We start from the raw sequence: 20,800 nt of genomic DNA, 5'->3' as shown, positions 1-20,800 counted from the left end.
CCTCAATCCCATTACTTTAATTCATCAAGCCTTCTTCTATACCAAGGCATCATCATTAATATTGTATATTAAAGTTTCTTTTCGATTTGGGATTCAATATTTTTGATCATGCTTATCTTATCACAATCACATAATCATATTCATGCAAACATACAATTAAGCATATAGTAGGGTTTACAATACTACCAATACATATCATTCTCTATTAAGAGTTTACTATGAAAGCATGAAAACCATAACCTACCTCCACCGAAGAATTGAAATCAAGCAAGTTAATCCTCAAAGCTTGGTGTTTTTCCTCTTCTTCTCGATCGTTTCTCTCTCTTTTTCTGTGTCTCTTTGTTCTTTCTATTTTTCTTATTCAACCCTCTTTCTTTTATCCTAATTAGTATATAATTAAGAATAAAAGGTGGAAATAATACCCCACTAATTAACTTAGGGTTACCTCTTTTAACCCTCAAGAATTTGAGTTATTAATATAAACCCACGAAGTCTATAATTAAGGACAGAATAGTCCAAAAACGTCCCTTAAAACTCCACCAGAAATTCGACTCTGCCTGGGATTTGCGCAACCTGTGACGGGCTGTCATGCCTGCGACGGTCCGTCCTGCAGGTCGTCGCAGAGTTCAGAGACCCAAATTTCCACCAAGGGTCTGTGACGGTCCGTCACACCTGTGACGGTCCGTCCTGCCATTCTGTCACAAAGTTCAGAGAGTCGATTTTCAGTACCCAATTTCAGATTTTCTAAGTGTTTTGAAACGAGACCCTGCGACGGTCCGTCGTGCCCATGACGTTCCGTCGTGGGGTCCGTTGCTTCTGCCAGTTTTTCCAGAAATGAAGTCTGTTGCTCAAAACGACTAAACGGGTCGTTACAACTAATCATTATAGTACTTCAATTAGTCCGACAAGGTCATGATCATCATAATACGTAAAGTAACGCATACAAGACCATATTTTTTTAAAAAAAATTAATGTTGAGAGTGGGATTTGAACCCACGCCCTTTCGGACCAGAACCTTAATCTGGCGCCTTAGACCAACTCGGCCATCTCAACACATATACAAGACCACATCAATTGCAAGTAAAGTACATAGAACCGCCACTATAAGTGGAACATACCAATCACAACATAATTGAAGTCTAATTAACATAAAATAAAGAGAATTTAGGGCGTACCACCAATCCATTCTCAACACTTCAATCCAATGTTAATTTATCTAATTTAATACCATAAGGCCCTTACCCATGGCCATGAACATCAATTCAATATAAAAACTATGATACTCAATGAATCTAGGTCAATTAATTATAGATTTATCAGTATAATACAACCTACATATCAATTCAATACAATTATTACATCAATCAGTAGCCCATATAAAACAACTCTAATCATAAGCATTAATACCATATCACTTAACCCATAAAATATTCAAAAACTAGAGTTCATTAATTAACTGGATTCATAAGTCAATTGAGCTACATTATCTAATTAACAACAATTCAATCAATATACAATGCTTTAAAACCTTTAATGCAAGAACCCATGAGTAGATCATAAAATTGGAGGATTCATCTTCTAAAACTTTTAGAAAGCTTCTTTGAAAGTTGGGCTCCTTGATAAATAGAGTTTCAAGGATCAAAAACCATACCTCATAAAGCTAACCCTCCACTCAATTTTCCAATACAATCCCTTTCTTGAGTTTTGGCTCCAATGGAGTTCTAGAGAATTTCTAAGGGAAATTAGGTTTTGACTTTAAAGAATGAATTCTTATAAGTGTTTAAGGCTTATAAAAAATTTTAAAATACCCAAATTACCCCTAAGTAACCGCCCTTTCTCTTATTTGTACGTAGGGTAAATTCACCAATTCACCCTTTAAACTTAAAAATAAATATGGATGAATGCATACCCTATCAACGGACAACACCTACTGGGAATCGTCCAATCGATGGCTCGTGTTGGTCCTCATCGTTTGGGAATGAGCCTTGTAAATGGGAGCATCATCTCCCTACTGTGATGGACTTAGAGTTTCCGCTAAAGTTCTGTGTGGTCGTCGACAACTTATTCACTAATCTTTCAAGGTCTTTTAAGCTCAAGGAAGCCTTTAAGAATTAGATCACTAAGAGAATTCTTTGTTAAAAACATAGAAAAAAAAAGACAACTTTGAAAGAAGGCTTTTATTATTCTTGGAGAATGCTTACAACTTTCTGGTGCCTTTGCAAAAGAGGGGCACCTCTATTTAATATACTTCCTAGGAAATAAAGTGCAATTAATATTTACTTTAAAAATTCCTAAAATATTTACACTTTGGTCCCTTTTGTAGAGAATTCTACAATGATTTGGGACCTTCCCTAGCCTTCTTGAGTCTTCCAAAAGGTTCTAGAGTCCTCCGCACAACTCTAGAATTTTATGCCTCTCTCTGGACACGAAATCAGGCTGGAATTGTGGTGGGACGTCACATGCTCCCCACCCAATGATGCGATGACCGCGGCACATTGCTGCAAAAACTCTTGGACATTATCGTTGAATTGCCACAAGTCTTCATATTTCTCCCATCTGACCTTCTCTGGTGTTTGTTCCTTCCAATGCACCAAAAACATGGAACTGGCTCATTATCTATGCTTTTGTTTGGCTTAGTAGTCTATGATAGCCTCAATCTCCCTGTCGTGCGACGCGGTGACAGTAATGGATGCCCGTTGTGATCGGTTTAGTCTACGGTCTTGCTTGTCCTCATGGTACGACTTGAGAATGCTTGCATGGAACACCATATGGATCCTAAAGTGTTGAGGTAAATTCAACTAGTACGAAATCTTTCTCACTTTGGCAACGATCTGGAACCGACCCTCATATTTGCGCACTAAGTTTTGATGAACGCCTCTTAGTTCCTTAAACTGCCTTGGGTTGAATTTCACCACCATGTCGCCTTCTTTATAGTCTGTGGGACAACGCTTGTGGTTGGAAAAACTTCTTCATCCTTTTGGCTGCCTTGTCCAAGTATGACTTTGCAGTTTCAAGATGCTCCTCCCATCCCTTGGAAAGATTGTAGGCACCCTAACTCTTACCTCAAAAACAGCCGGCAATGAATGCGGAGTTTGGGGTTGTTGGCCTGTTGCCAACTCAAATGATGTGCGCCCGGTGGACTCACTCTTTTGCAAATTATATGAAAATTGCGCCATGTCTAGGAAATATTTTCCAATCCATCTCATGCGCACTAACATAGTGCCTTAGATAGTAGTCCAATAGGGCATTGTCGCATTCGGTCTGGCCGTCGGCTAGCGGGTGGAAATTTGTGGAGAGGTGAGGCTTCGTCCCAAGCATCTCAAATAACTCTCTCCGAAAGTTCTGTTAAAGAGAGGGTCTCAGTCGCTAATGATATGTCTCAGCAGCCCCAAATATTTCACCACGTTATTGAACAATAATTGAGTAGCCTCCTTTCGGTGCAATCGGCTGTGGTGGGCGTGAAGGTAGCATACTTTGAAAACCTGTCCACCATGACCATGATTGTGCCAAACACATCGTACTTAGACTGTGAAGTGATGAAGTCCATAGTAACGCTCTCCCATGCGCGTTTTGCTATAAGTAGTGGCTCAAGTGACCCTCCCGGATGCCTTTATTCCACCTTGTCTTGTTAGCACACAAGACAATTCTGCAGATTGCACTTGATATCATCCCGCATGCGTGGCCAGAAGTAAATAGCCTCAATAAGCTCCCTCATACGTCGCTGCCCTAGATGCCAACCCACATTGTATTGTGTATTATTTTAATGTTTCACTACCTGATAACCAAAATTTGGGTACATAGAACCTTCAATCGGTAGTGAGTAAAAGGACATCTTCTACCCAAAAATATATGGTTTTACCTTAGGTAGACAATTCCATCAGCTTCTTTGCCTCTGTATCGTATTACATACCATCCTTGATTATCTCTTGAATCTAATAGTGTGCTATAGTGATTGTAGCAAGCTCGACCTTCCTACTTAGTGTGTCGGCCACGATGTTGCCTCTTCCTGGCTTGTATCCCAAGATATAGTCAAACTCAGCTAGAAATTCTTGACATCAAGCTTGCTCCGGGGTGTTCTTCTTAAGTGATTGGAAGTATCTAGTGTCTATGTTGTCGGTCTTGAACACGAACTTGGAGCCTAGTAGGTAGTGTCTCCACGTGTGTATGCAATGCACGATTGTAGCCATTTCCTTCTCTTATAACGTGTCCGCTGTTCGACCTCATTTAGTTTGAGGCTCTCAAATTCTATTAGGTGTCTATATTGCATAAGGACTCCCCCAATGGAAAAGTATCAGACATATGTATGTATTTTGGATGTCTTTGAGAAGTCGAGCAACGTCAAGACCGGCTCTTCCATCACTGCAGCCTTGAGACCTTTGAATTCTCTTTGGCACTCCTCGCTCCAAACCCGTGATTTATTCTTCTTTAACAATGAGTTCAGCAGAGTAGCCATTGATAAACCTGCGATAGTAGTTCGCAAGTCCAAGGAATGATCGTAGCTCGGTCACCTTCGTGGGTACCTCCCATTACTATATGGATCAAATTTTTGCCTCGTCCATCTGTAGTTCTCCCAGACTGATTACATGGCCTAAGAAGTGAACCTCGTATTGGGCGAACTCGCACTTCTCCCGCTTGACATAGAGCTGTTTCTCTAGTAAGACTTTCCTCAAGTGCTCCACGTGCTCCTCCAATGTGTTGTTATAGATGACTATGTCATCAAAGTACATGACCATGAACTCATCCAAGTAGGGATGAAATATCTTGTTCATCAGCGTGTAAAAGGTGGTAGGAGGGTTGTTTAAGCCATAATGCATTACAAACCACTCGTATACTCTATTTTTGGTCAGCCACGATGTCTTCCGCTCGTCCCCTTCCGTAATGCGCATTGGGTAGTAGACTTTCCATAGATCTATCTTGGTGAAGTATTTGGCCTGCCCAAGTCTATCAAGCAAGTCTCCAATTAGATGGATATGATATTTTTTTTCTTTATTGTTACCAATATACAAGTCTGCAATTAGATGGATATGAAATTTTTTTTTATTGTTACCTTATTGAGTACACAATAGTCGATGTATAGACGCAACAACCCATCTATTTTACTCTGGAACAGCACTAGCGCGCCATAAGGTATATTGGTAGACGGATATGACCATCCTCGAGGAGGTCCTTCAACTGCTTCCTTAGATCCTCTATCTTGAGTGGAGCCATATGGTAAGGTGCATGTGCGGGTGGCTTGGCTTCTACCTCCCACTCTAACCCACGCGCCTCGGAGGTAGATTCTTTGGCAGCTCATCCGGCATCATGTCCTTATTATCTTCAAGGAAAGGCTTTATGATAGGTGGAAAGGACTCCATATTACCATTGTCTTCTCCTGAACTTTAAATGTTAGCTAAGAACGTCGACTCTCCTTTCTTCAAGACCTTCACGATCTGCATGGACGACAGGTGAGTCTGTCCTTCCTTCTTCGATACCTTTACTAGAGGTACCATGCATGACCCTTCTCGCTCAATCACCATGAGTTGTTAGATCGATAATCATATGGAATCATGGGATGTCCAAGAATTATATCAAAGATATCTAAAGAAGTGACGGTAAAGTTTGTCTCACCTTGCAACTTTCCCAATGTGATGCTCACTCCTTAGGCAACCCCACAAGCAGGAGTCGGTGGGGAATTAACTGACTTGAGGCGGGTGTAGGCTGGCACGTAGTTCATCCCTAACCACTTTGTCGCCGTCTTGATCATGATGTTTGGTTCGGTCCCAAACTCTACCATAACACGAGTTGGTCTTCCATTTATAGAGATGTCTACATACTGCGTGCTGAAGTCTCCCGGCTTTTCTGTCTGCATGGCTATAGCATCGCATAATCCTACCATGCCTAGTTACATTGTGCCTGCGTCTTGCCCTTGATCTTTTGTGACCTTCTCCTACTTTTCTCTTAGTATGGCACCAAGGTTCTTCAAATATCGGGGCACCTTTCATAGCTGTGTGATCCACCGCATATGTAGCATCCATCTCCTTTGTTGGTTTGCGCCCGCTTCTCTATGTAATTCTGGCGTAGGAACCGCTAGCTACCCGACTTGTGGGGGTTGTGATGCTTGAGGTTTTCCTTCTACTCCTTGACTCGGCCACGATCTCCCCCACTTTTGCATGACGACTTCTTGTATCCATGTCCTTTGCCTTGTCATAGAGTTCATGCTTGAAGTACGTCAAGGACTCGACGGCTTGTGTGATGTCTTCGTTTATGGTCTTGACCTGTCACTACTCCAACTTTATCTTGTCCCAATTCTACATTCTATCCATGAAGTGGAACAACATGTCCTCATATGTGAGGTTGGGAATTTGAAGCGTTAGAGTTGTGAACTCTTTCACAATTGCTCAAATGCTTCCCATTTGCTTCAATTCTCGTAACTTGCGTTTAACCTCATACACGACGTTGTTAGAGAAGAAGGATTTCTTGAATTCTTTAGAAGATTCCTCTCACGTGTTGATGGTTCTCGTCACCTTCCCAATCTGGACTCTTTGGGAATCCATTATAGCATAGTCATCTCAAAAAGATACAACACAACAACATTGATGTTATTTTCATCGATTCTCACCCGACTACACTTGAAGTAATTATTCAAGAGCCATAGGAAGTTTTCCACCTCCTAAGCGTCACAAATACCCTTGAATATGGGTGGCTTGGGTGCCTCGAGCCTGGCCTCCCTATCACGGTCGGGTGATGTAGATCCTCCAACCTCCACACCTTCCTCGGGTGTTTTCCCTTCGTCCTTCGGCATCTCGATTGTGCTAAGCGCATCCATAAGCCAACAATCCAAGGATGTGATGGCCTCCTTCATCTCGAACTCGGCTTGTTGGCAACCCTCCAACTATTTATGGATGTTATCGTCCTCCTCAAGGGTGAAGTCCTCCAGGGTCTTGAACTTGATGTCGGCCACATTCATGCACTTACCTAATATCTCCAAAGCCTGACTTTCCACTTCCACACTTGGGAACAATTCTTCTTCATTAATGACGTCTATGGCGTCTTCGTCTACTTCATTGTCACTTGCTTCGTCGGTCAAGGGAGGATGAGATGTTAGCGCCTCACTAGGTGAGGGATCAGATAGTACCTCCTCATTACCCTTTTGATGTTTCCTCCCCTTTTGGTTCTTCTTTTTACCATCCATACCGACATAAGTGGTGCTAGCATTGTTTACGTCTCCTTTGGTATCCATACACTTAGTATCAAACCCCTCTCTTATACCACATTGTCACGAACTTAGATTTTTTGCTAAGGTTTTGTGTGGCCCGCTCTTATACCACATTGTCACTAACTTAGATTTTTTGCTAATGTTTTGTGTGGCCCTCGACAACTTACTCACTAATCTTTCAAGGCCTTTTAAGCTCAAGAAATACTTTAGCACTTAAATATCAATAAGAGAATGTTTTGAAAAAGAACTTAGAAAGAACAAAAGAGAACCTTGGATGATGGCTTTGTATTATGATTTGAGAACCCTTACAACTTGCTTGGTGCCTTTGCAAATGAGGGGCACCTCTATTTATATTACTTCTTAGGGAATAAAGTTCTATTAATATTTACTTTACAAGTCTCATAAATATTTACACTTTGTTACCCTTTCTAGAGAATTCTACAATGCTTTGGGACCTTCCCTAGCTTTCTTGAGACTTCCTAAAGGTTCTAAAGTCCTCCGCACAACTCTAGAATTTTATGCCCTATCCGGACACGGAATTAGGATGGAATTGTAAAGGGACGTCACACTAGGCTAAGTACCCATAGACAACACCACCTACGAGGCGTCGACCAGGCCACTCGTCGTTGTTTGCCATCCGTTGGTGGGACTGCCTTAGGAAGTTTTTGCCACCAACATGGGTCATTCCTAAATGACCCTTTGATGGTCCTTAGGGATGTTTTCTAGGACGTTTCCAACCCAAATATGTTAATATACGAGTTTAGGACCTCTCACATGAATTTTTTCAAAAACGAACACGTAAAACTCAATGAAACATGACAAGACAGATAAGGTCATTTCAAGGTAAACCTTTCGAACATCATGGACATTCCTGGACGTTTGACTTCAAACATCACGAAACTTGACACATTGCCTATAAATACTATAATATTTCATCTAAGGACATTATAATCTTATGAATCTAAAATAAACACATAAAACACATAGGTGACTAAGTCATCGAACGTCTTGGTCATCCCTTGATGTTTGACTTCTAATGCACCTAAAACTCTAGACACTGCCTCAATACCACATTATAGACCATTTTAGGACCTTATAAAATTATGACAATCATGTTAGGCTCTATTTTCAATCATGTTAGGCTCTATTTTCACCTAAGTCAATTTTGAGGCATTTATAGGGAAATATTAGGAGGATGTTCTTATGTTCTTATGCTCTTATAATGTGAATGATATGTATGTCTTGAATTTACATCTTCATGATACTATATGAATTTGGTTTCTTGTATGAACATGCTATTGGTTTTTATTGCTAAACATGATGATGAATACTCTTGATGCTATATTATATGATGTTAGGCATTGCATATGATCCTTTCATTGGTTTACTTGGTTGAGTAAGGCTATGGGGATTTACTTGGTCCTTGCACTTGTAGACTTGATGGTGGGTTATGAGTAAGGGTCTTATATATGTTGTAATGTCATTAAATGTTATACATGTTTTGTTGTTATGATATGATCGTGGAATTGCTTTGTTTATGAATCTAATATACTATACAAATGTTGACTTGTCTTAACTTGATGGTGTTTGTGTTGTGATGAATATGCTAGTTTCTTAAGGAATATATGATTATTGTCTTATATGTGTTCTTGAATGTGCATAAGGTTTTACTAAAAGTAACTTTGCATACTTTTAACAAATTTCCCTTTTAACATGATTTCTAAGTTGTGTGTGCGGATGTTCCATACTAAGTAAAAGTGATTTACTAACCCTTGTTTCTACCTTTTTCCTAATGTTCAAGTTGTTGAAGGGTTCGTGACAAATTTGCAAGGAAGGATTTGATATTTTCTCCAAGTGTGGGTATGTCCTAAAGATTCCGAGGATGATGCCTTTTGTCATTCTACCTATGTGACTTGCTATAGTCTAATGACATTCATTTCACTCTTATTGTTCAAGACATTGTTGTATGCCCTAAGTGGCAATTATACATTTGTGTAAGGGCTATGCTCGAATATTTTCTATTCCGTCTTAGATGGTTGTATATGAGACATATCTATTAGACTTTATATTGTCTATATTGTATATGTGACAAAAAATTAGAAGCCTAAGTAAGCTTCCTATTCGAGGAGTCTAAGTAAACTCCCTATGTATATACTATATGTTAGCGAGAGGTCTATGTAAACCTCATGAAGTAGATGTAGATGAAAAGTTTTGATTTTCTGCACTTTTTAACCTATTAAATGTAATGACGTATGCTAAGAGGTTAGTCTTAGTCCTCTTCAAGGACGATAACGATGGTTACGTCAAGAGAGTGCTCCCTGGATGTGAAAATTAAAATCAGTATGGAGATTTAAGTCTTCAAGAGTCCAAGAATGAAGAATCTAAGAGACCCAATCTCAAACCAAAGGAGATGAAACTTTATTCTCTTCACCTCTTTAAAACCTACCAAAGTCAGAACAATCATATGATAAGCTATTATTCTAAACGAAAATTAAAATAATTATCCCATACTTAAAACTAAAACTTTAACAAATATTTATTGTTTTCATAGATCGGTATTGTACGTATTGTTCGGTATCATTAGTCAAAATTCGCTGATCAATTTGGGGATTCGCTCTTTTATATAGTTCACCACCGTCTTGCACTAGCATCCAATATCGTCGTGCATTGGGTCATTCGGCCATATGTTACTAGTTCACAGAACTTCTTGGTGACACGTCAACTACTTTTATTTTTTGCCGATTCAATTCTTTCCTTCAAGTCTTACCACATTGAAACAAAGACAGAACACTTCGGACTCGCCTAGTGGAATTGGTGATCCCTCATGCCTTTATTTCTTTGTTCTTTTCATCCCCTTTTTGTTTATTTTTATCGCCATAGTGTCTATTTTTTCCTTCTAAATTCAAATACCTAAACCTTAAAAGTTTTCATTAGATATTAGGATAATATAAGTATTTTACGACACAATTTCTTTTAAAATATAGCCCTAAATGAGTCTGATTTTAGACTCATCAGTCTCGCCTTGACTTCTAAAGAGCCCCCAATAACCTACTCTTTAGTAGATACGGTACCTGTTCTTGCACCACTAGTGGATCTTGTGCCACCCATGATTCCTCCTTCTCGGTTACTTAATAGATTAAAAGTTGATGGGTTGTGGACTATCCTTCAGGAGAAGTCCATTACGAGGGACATACTCCAGTACCATTATTTCAAGCAGTTTACCCCTATAATCCTTGATTGGTCCAGGAGTTCTAATTATCATATGGTGAATTGATAGGAAAGGGAAAGAAAAAAGCTAATGCATTTAGACCAGTGAAATCTGTCATGGTTAGGTGGAAGGAAGTTAGGTGTAACATCCAGGACATTAATGATGTGTTGGGTAGGGCTCTACATTCTAAACTTGCATAAGAGGGGTTGCCTATTACTCGGTCTTTGGATGAGTTAAAGGGTTATATGACACCCTTGATTTATGATACCACACCGAGGTTGATCAAGGCATACTCCCCATTGAGAAGAAAGACTTGGATATTACTGTTGAATTCTTGTATGGCTTAATAAAAAACATCATAATGCCATCCTAGAAATGAGTCCATCCTCCGCCACCCTAAGATGGTATTCCTTGGGTTGATAATTTCTAGGAGGATCATCAACTTGGTACTCCTTATATAGAAGGAGATATCCATTAGATCCAAAACTCCCAAAAATTCCCTATGCTGATGAAGGAGATGTCTCCTATGTGAAGAGCTTGGATAAATCTCCCAAGTGCAAGTAAAAGGATCCTTATATTCAAAGATTGCCTATGTTAAGGTTCGTGTCCCTATTTTATTATATTGAGTTGTCGTAAATTGGAAAAAGAGACTTAGAGTCTACCTATTTGCTTATGATATTAGATCCAAAACTCCCTACAGTTCCCTTTGCTAATTAGGGAGATGTCTCCTATGTGAAGAACTTGGATAGATCTCCCAAGTTCAAGTAAAGGTATCCTTATAGTAAAGGATTGCCTATGTTAATGTTCGTGTCCCTATTTTATTCTATTGATTTGTCGTAAGTTGAAAAAACAGAAATAGAGTCTACCTATTTGATTATGATATTATGTGTGTGTGTGTGAAGTGATGATTCTAACATATAATGTGCTATAAAAAGTTTTAAATTTCCATTATTTTCATTGCGATTATGCAATTAAATATGTCTAACGTCTTGTATAAGACCTCCGAAAGGTCGAGTACGCCGTTTTACTTCTAGAGGGTGCTCCCCGGTCGTGACTACCACTCCCTGGCAACATCGCCCTTTTGGTTAATGTTTCAAGAACAATTAATCAATTTCTAAGTGTCAATGATCGCTAATAAGTATGTAACCCAACTAAATAAGTTGGGTTCAAATCCCATGGAAGTGGTACATGATTAAGATTCAATAGAAAAGTGTGAATATGCTCAAGTCATTGACATTATCGAATAAACACATAATTTAAATTATTGGGTTACAGGAATGTCAAATATTGTGTTTGAAATAGATAACTACAATAGCAACGAGCAAAAAAAACTGTGAATATGAGATGGATTCTTGGGATGTGATTTGATTATAGACTAATTTAGACAAATGCATAATTGCAATTGTTAGTAACTTGCTGAAAATTGGTGAATTTGCTAGACTATAGAGGAGGTAAACTTTCTCTTGAACAATTTATCCTGAATCAAATCAATTTATCTCGAACATCTATAAGCATGCAAAATAAAAATAGCCTAATACTTATTCCATTAACTCTCTCGATCTAAATGTGTGGAAAAGGTTTTAGGACTTACTCTGTCAAGTTGAACCCATGACAACCCAATACCCACAACCCATCAATGAAGAATCTTGGTTATAAAGCCTCTTTCTCAACAAAGACAAAAACACCAAGGTAGAACATTATTTTCAACAATTATTCTTTAAATTAAACCACAATTAATGAGTGAAATCACTTCAAAACTACATTTAAACTAACGATCAGCAAAACACACATGCTAAATAAGCACATAATTACATAATCACACCCCAAGAATTGGAGTTTTAGCTAGACATCATAAAAAGACAGAAATGGTTACCAAATTGTGTTTTCATCAACTGGGTAAGATTAATTTTGTCTTTACAAAGTTCAAAATTAAGAATCTCAAATACCCATTTCCAATTTATCAAAACTAAAAAGAAAATCAATTCTTCAAAGCTTAGGAAAATATTCCCTCACTACTCAGAGTTGAAAATCATAAATCGAGAATGATAGATTAAAATTTGTATCAAAAGATAGATATTAAGCTAAATATTCAAAAATGTATTTATAATTTCCAAAAATTGTTCTATGAAGGGCCACTCGGTGAAGTAAGTTGTGCTCGCCGAGCAGGTCGGTGATCCGCCCTTTAGTCAAGTGAATCGCCTTTTAGCCTTTGTCTATAGCATCCTCAAAGTCCATAACTTCAGGAGATCCAACTCAACATCGTGGAACCACTCAAAGAACCGCATACTGCTTTATTTCTCGCCAATTGATGCTTCCTATCGTGATCAATGACACTACCCTATAGTCTGAGTGTCAACGAATCGAAATAAGTATAGTAACCCAACCAAGGGTTAGGGTCGTGTCCCAAAGGAGTGGTAATGAAAATAGTAGTTACACTTAAATTTGTTCTACTTATTATTAGTATAAGAAATTATCAAAATGAAAACAAAATAAATTCAATTTGTGATACCTTAGTGTCAAATATCAGAAAAAGGTTTTGTCACAAGTACTAAAATGATTAAAATAAAGGGAAAATCAAGTATGAGGGAAAGTAATTGGGGTGTGACCGCAATATATGTGGACGTAAATCAATGGACACATACTTTTGATAGGGAAATTTGCAAAATAATGGTAACTAGGATAAGCTTTAGGTGAAAGTAAATTCCCTATCTGAAAACTTACCCCACATCAAATGGGTTCCTCTTGGATACCGATTCCTCTGAATTAAATGAGCCAACGCCTTATCCACCCTCACTTTGGATATGGCACTAGGGCTCACCGTCTTGGGCTGAACCTCATGTCCACCAACTCCCTAGGACATTAATTTAGCGATCATTATTTCAAGATCTCTATCTCTCTACAAGCCAAAAAAACATGGGTGATTTTTTATTTGCAACAACCCATTTAATTAAACCACAACCACTAGGTGAAATCACCATTAAAATGCATCTAATCCTATCAAAAAAACAAGACACAACAATAATATCAACACATATTTACTAAATCACATACCAAGAATGAGGGTTTTAGCCACACATCAGGCAATAATCAAATACACCTAAAATTTCAAGGAAATCAGAAGGGTATAAGAAATTAAACCTTAATATGAGCAAAGGAAAAAGAATGGAGAGACCCATTTCTGATTTGAGGAATAAGTACTTCATTCTTGAAGACACCCACAAAACCCTCTCCAAATTTGAGAGAAAAATACAAAGTAATAAAGTTCTACATGTGAAAATTTATATTAATGTTCATACCCCTAAAAATAATAACAAAGGATACTATTTATAGACTTTAGATTTAGTGATAGTGAATCCTTTGTCAAACTTAGTCGTGAATCGCCGAGTGATTTGGCGATTCACCTTTCTTCTAGTTCATTGTCATTTGTGATTGCCTTCAACATCTATGCATTTTGGATCATTGGCCGGAATCATTCTGCCTCGAGAAACAACTCGGAAAAGCGACTACTTCTTTTCATCGCCTTCTTAATCCACTTCCTTCATGGCTTCGCTTGCTGGAATAAAGGAAGAAATACATCCTTTCAGCTTATCGCCAAGTATACTTGGCGATGTTGAAGCTTCAACTTGAATTCTTTTCATCCTTTTTGTTCCCGTTGTGATCCTAATTGTGCATGCTTACATTAAAATTTCAAATAGCTGAAACTTAAGAGTTTTCATCAGATCTTAAGATAAAATGCATATTTGATGATACTATTTTTATTAAAATAATCCCTAAATGAGTCCAATCTTAGGACTCATCAACGCCCCCAACTTAATCTTTTGCTTGTCCTGAAGTAATACTCAAGGTCAACAATTCAAATATAATTTCTCAAGAAGTGCTACAAAAGCCTCAATCATGAACATACAATACAAAACTCAAATTACTCATGCATTGCTCAATTATATATTCAAAGATTCAAGTTGAGACACACAATTACCAAAGATTCTCGTGCTCTCAATAATTGCTACTTATGCAAGTTCAAGTTCAACAAAAGTATTTAAATTCCCTTGTACAAAAACTTATTCAATATTCACAAACAAAGACTAATCATTTTAAGATCAAGAATCAGATGCAACGCTCATACTCAAGAATAGGAACACAATGCATGTTTCTACCCATAGGTTTGCCCTTACTTTTCGATCGATCTTTTGTTCGGTTTACTTAAAATCACGAAGGTCTTTCTAAGGTTGTAATGAGGCTGAGTTCAAAGTTAAGGTCATTTAGGCTCAATAAATTTTTCCTCATGAGATTTGGTATTCTCGATATGTCTCTTATCTTCCTTCTTCAATACTTAGTTAAGTGCTACTAAGTCATCTCTTTATTTTTCTTCATGCATTTGTTGGAAATCCAATATTTTATTCTACTTTTATTACACAACTTTTCTTTTTCATTCTTTTGTTTTCTTTTTATTTTCCTTTCGTTTATAATTTTTATATGGAGGGTTTCCAATTTTCTACATTACCATAGGTTCGCGAAACTTTTCTTGCACTTCTTGACTTCTCCTTTCTCTTCTTACCACACCCTCAACATAGATTTTGGCCTAAGTTTGCTATTAACTTATATCACATAACAAAAGGATTATAGGTGGTGGATAACGTAAGGTTTAGGTTTCATCAAGGTTCTTCCAACGAAAAGGTAAGGCTTTAGGGTGTTCACAAGATTTTCACACACTCACTGGTAGGCCACAAAAGAGGTATATGTCAAAGGTTGTTTACACTCTATAATATTTATAAGATCATCTCAAGAGGACACCTTTCTAATCAATCAAACTAACACGGGCAAATTCTAGGTTTATTCAGGAAAGATTCAAAGTAATGTCAACACACAAGATATTTACACTTATGTCAAACAAGACTACATACTTTCGCTATTGTTCATTTGTCAATACAGAAGAATCAATTCATGAAATGGCTAATCACAGCGAGATGTAAAGAATTCACATATTATCTATGCAACTTCGTATGTTCTCATCGTAGCCGCTCATTCATGTTTGTTTGATGGAGAGAATCATTGAAGTCATCGGTCAAAATTTTTAAAAATTGAAAATTTTTTGGAAGGGTCAAAATTATTTTGGAAGGGTCAAAATAATTTTGGAATTAGGACACCAAAAGAGAGCCATAAGCTCAACTAATCTCGAAAGCAATTTTAAAAAACATAATAAAACATATAACCCAAATATATATAAAAATACAAGTATTCATACCAAGCAAACTACGGTGGGACTCACCCCACCACAAACAAAATTGTTTGTCCTCAAATACAAAGATTAGTACAAAAATGAAATGAAAGTAAGAAAAAGAGAAAGGTTAAGAGAAATCTTTCCTATGTGGTCTCTCCTCCTGTCAGGGCATCACTGCCTTGAGCCCTACACAAAGTGTTGAAGTGTTAGGGGCAGTAGGGGTTGTTGTGGACGTCTCAGCATGCGCTGACTATATCTTAAGTTGCACTACTGTACCAGCTACATCTGACAGATTCCCATGGATGTGTTGTTCTACTTATGCTGTTGTTATTTCCTATTCAGTCTCGCCATCGGTGTCTGCAGTTGCCACCTCTTAAGGTGCATCCCAATCCTCTACAGTTATCATCAAGTAATTGAATTCAATATACTTTAGATAATTTATATATGTCCACATTCTTGCAAAATCAACTTGTCAGACACATCTCAAGTGGCCTCTCTTAACTGCGCTCCTATCCTGTAACTGTCACGGTCAATTTATTGACAAAGGTATGGATAAGAGCAAGTGCAACATCTAAGATCTCTCAATCATCCCTCCGACAAAATTATCTAGTCTAGATGCCCGTATCTGAGCTGATTAGGTCGAACATCTCTCATCAGGATCATACCTTAAGTTAATTTAATCGGGTGAGATGAAGAATAAGCACTTGGATCATATGAAAAGCAGGAAGGAGTAATGTACATGTGGTCCTAGAGGCTGGTGTGGGGCCTGATGCATCTTCAAGTAGCATGTCAATATAAATCTCTTGACTGGGATCAACGGGAGCTGCTCCCCTCATGTCAGCCTTCTCTTGGTTGTTCTTGGCTTCAAATTGTCAGATATTAGTGGAAGCTGAAAAAAATAATCGCAAGGTCTCTTTATTGGTTCTGAGGCACTCCGGAACGTGCTTATAGATCAGTAACCAAATTAAGAAACGACAGGGAAGTATGCCTCTATTTGTCCCTTATAGTTGTTTCTTGTGAAATCAATACGCCCAGATTGATACTCCTGTGATACATGATGCTTTCAAGGAAGGGTGCCTTGGGAAGACGCAGAACAGACTCATTCTGAGACGACATGATAGTGTTTGTGATGAAGATACACCAATATCTGAATCCACATTTAAATCTCATTTGCCGGTAGAAGCTCCAACCCCAGTCCATCAATCAATGCTTTTTGAGTTTATAGGTCCCATCCACTGTCACATCTGGGGAGCACCCTCTAAAAGTAACATGGCATACTCGATCTCTCAGAGGTCTTATACAAGCCCATAGTTATCATTCATCGCATTGTCATGATAAATTTAGTGGAAAATTTAAAACTTTTCATAGCACATCATATGCTAGAAACATCACTTCATATATCTATAAAATAGAAGTCATAATACATATTTAGAACCTATGTCCCTTTACATATTAGACTCAAAAGTTTTAGATTACATTAGGCACAGGGCTCTTAAGACATAAAACATAAGTACAAACTTATACATTTTACAGTAAAGTCATTGCATAGGATATCCTTGGACTTAAGGATTCCTTTCCTAGATCTTGGGAATGACATATCAAGCTCCTCAATAATATATACATCCTTTAATCATCCATAACCTACACTTTGTGTAAAAAGTAGAGAAGAATGGGATTAGTACATGAATGTACTAATTATGGCAACCATGCAAAAACATGCATTTAAAATGGACTTTTTCTTAAAATCACACATCATGCCTTTTTGAGTAAATCTTTAAAAAAAACGTTATGCAATATCATTTATATCATTCACATACTTCATATTAACATATTCAAAGTCCAAACATTACATAAGATCACATATAGAATTTATGATATTTTCAAGTCACATCACAGTGAGTTACTTTCCCTTAACAGTGAACTATATTCTCTTTTATTCATTAACCTCCCAAGTAACCCTCTAGTGATACTTGGTGCAATGCATCACCTTAAGCTCACAAAGAAAGCATTCATACAACCTACATAAACCAACACCTATCATTATATAAGCATAAAACATCAAAGACACATTTAAGTCAAGACTTATAGGGTTTATAGTAAGTTACACCCATTTACACGTACATTTACTTCTTTTAATATACATCATTATACTACCTTGTTCATGACAAAATATTTGTATACAAGTCAAACAAACATATGAAGCCCAAAACCCCATACATTCTTAATAAACCCTTCATGAGACCATAAACCTTAACATTCAGTTCATACATCAACAAGTAAGTGAAGGCAACTTCATTCATGTAAATACAACATCTTCATCATATAGTCATTTAGACCAACATAGTGCATATAAGGATAAGATCACATCTTATAGATTCATATCATGCACATCTTCATAACAGGTAGACATACTACAATGTCATGCATATGGTCATAAGCATAACCATACAAATTAGATCACCTTACTAGGACTTCCTAAGGAGCTACTTGTGCAATGTCTAGATGGGTTCAATACTTCCACCTATACTAAGTAACCTCCCTTAAGTCCTCCTAGTTAGGATCCTATTCATTTACTTCCATATTCCATTTTACATAAGGGAAACTATAGCCTTAACCAACACTAAGACCATTGGTGTTAAACATTGAATTTGGTGTTGTCCCCTCACACCAAAAAGAGGGCATCTTACTTGCCAAGGTAAGACATGAGTATCATACTAGCATATTAGGTAATATCACTTGCTAGATCCTATATGGAAAGCATAGTTTATGGAACTTGGGGGTACATGTGAAAACCCTATTTATGCCAATATGGGGCATTATGATTATTCATTTATGGAAACATCACTCCAAAACCCTTTTGGGTCATGAAGCTATCCACCCTGTGAGGTTTTTGGTGACCTACCCTCCTATATTGGGAAGGGACAAACACTCATATTCAAGTTCACTCGGTGCTAAGCTAAGTTCCCTTCAATGAAAAGTCATTATTAAATTACTTTTATAAAATATAGGCTTAGCAGATTCATCCCCTCATATGCATAGCTCATAGGTCATAAATGAAAGTTCATCAACCTAAATCATGTGAGAAGATCCTTTCACATGGATGTAGCATACATTATTAGCACTATCTAGTTTAGGATACACTTGAGCACACCTTTCAAGGATCCTCTATTGACTAGATCATTCATGTGTGTGTCTACTTATATGTGAGAAAACCATTCACATAACACATTAAGGTCACACGTGCTCATACATCAATGCAATAGTCTATATGTGTACATATATGAGCAATTCTTTCATATCAATACTCCAAGACACTATATGCACATTTATAAATCGTCATATCATATACTTAACATCATAGCATATAAGTCATGTTCATACAATCCTATGCATGTTTTTAGAAGACCAACCTAGGAACTATCCCATCAATCATCATGTATCAGTAATATACATTAAGGAAGTATCTAAGCAGAAATAAATCACATCTAAATCATGCTTCATCTACCGTAGAATTAAGATTACATAATGTTTATTACAACATTCAAAGTGTAGTCTAGAAGAACCTAGATCAATTTATGCCAACACTCATTTACTTTGATCATCAAGAATTCATACCCACAATTCATTAATATCATCAATATAAGGCAGTGCTTAAGGATAGCATAACCTGAAAGAAATCCTATTACAATTGTCATAACCTCTAAATCACACTGAATATGGTACTTTAGATATCAATGGAAAATAGAAGAATCATAGGCTAATAGACCTTGATCCACATGAATCACTTATTTAAAATTCATCAATAAAATCCAAGTAAGATAGTAGATACAACCAACTTAGCATGATCAAAATCCATTTTTATACAATTAAGGACTCACATTATAGTGATCACATTGATAACTAGTCTAGGCATGTTCAAACCATCACACATGGATTATTCATCATCAATTCAACATTATTTCACGTAAACAACAGTATATACTACCACTTTAACGTAATAGAATCACAATTCAATCGATAACAAGTCATGATCACAATGCCCACACATAGGCTAAATCGAGACTTTGAAGGGAGAATGGGTTCATCATGCAATTGGATAAAAATTCACGTTACAATCAACATTTTAACTTCAATTCATCATTAGGAAGCCTTTTAAAATGTTTTGAGAAAGAACCCATAGCTAGATTGAAGAAGAAGAGATTTGATCATATTTTATGTTTGAAAACTATCAGATTAACTCTCTATATGGAAGGATAACTAGAAATGAAGCATCACCATACCTTTATATACATGAAAACTTCTACAACTTTATGAAGAAATCATGAAAATCAAAGAGACAAGCTTTTCATTAGTTTCACCAACAATGGAGGTTTCTAGCGAGATGATTTTTGGAGGGAAAGGTTTATTTTGTGTAGAAGGGATTGGGAATGGGTTGTTCACGTGTTTGATCCCTTATATACACCAAAATATATGTAAATAACTCAATTAGATTCATTTTAGGACGTGGCGTAAATTTCTCATTCACCCCTTAGTAAAAAAGTGTGTAAGGCACCTGTTGTGGGCAACTAACGACAGCACCATCGACGGACCGTAGGTCAATCGATGGGCCGTCTGTGGCAGCCGTCGACTGGTCCTTGGCCTTGTATTTGGTTGATCATTTCCCATGATAAGTGTCCATCGACTAGACCCCACCAACGATCCGTTGGTCAACCAACTGTCGATTGGCATTGCGGGGCCCTTTTGCGAGGCCCTTTAGAAGTTGTAACCAGATGTTCCCAACAAAAAATACAAACCTTATCAATTTGTAGACCTCCCACATGAGTTTAACCCAAAAAAATACACGTAACACATCCAAAAAGGCTAGGCCCCATCAAGACACACTTGAGCATCGTAAGGGCTATCTTTCGAACGTTTTGGACGGTTGACCTCCAAAATTCACGAAACTCCATATACTGACTATAAACATCATTATAAATCATTTTAATACTTTATAGGCTCATGAAATACAATATATAAACACGTATAGACACATGAGACACATAGGTGACTAGTCGTCGAACGTCTTGGTCATCTCTTAACTTTTGACTTCCAAATCACCTCAATATTTACACACTTCCTCTACACCATAATAAGTTATTTTAGGACCTTAGAAAATTAATACAAACATGCTAGGATCTAG

The 20,800-nt window shown here is 37.4% G+C and overlaps 1 non-coding gene across 1 annotated transcript; it reads right to left on the bottom strand.

Annotated features, from left to right (window-relative positions):
• Nucleotides 1-972: 972 nt before the first annotated feature.
• On the bottom strand, nt 973-1,053 carry TRNAL-AAG (transfer RNA leucine (anticodon AAG)). Its single transcript has one exon. It is a non-coding gene; the product is annotated as a tRNA-Leu (tRNA).
• Between the last annotated feature and the right edge of the window lie 19,747 nt (nt 1,054-20,800).

This window comes from Solanum lycopersicum, chromosome 7, assembly GCF_036512215.1.
Source record: "Solanum lycopersicum chromosome 7, SLM_r2.1".
Lineage (NCBI taxonomy): Eukaryota > Viridiplantae > Streptophyta > Magnoliopsida > Solanales > Solanaceae > Solanum > Solanum lycopersicum.
Note: the sequence above shows the minus strand (reverse complement) of the source record. Positions and strands in the feature narration are given on the sequence as shown.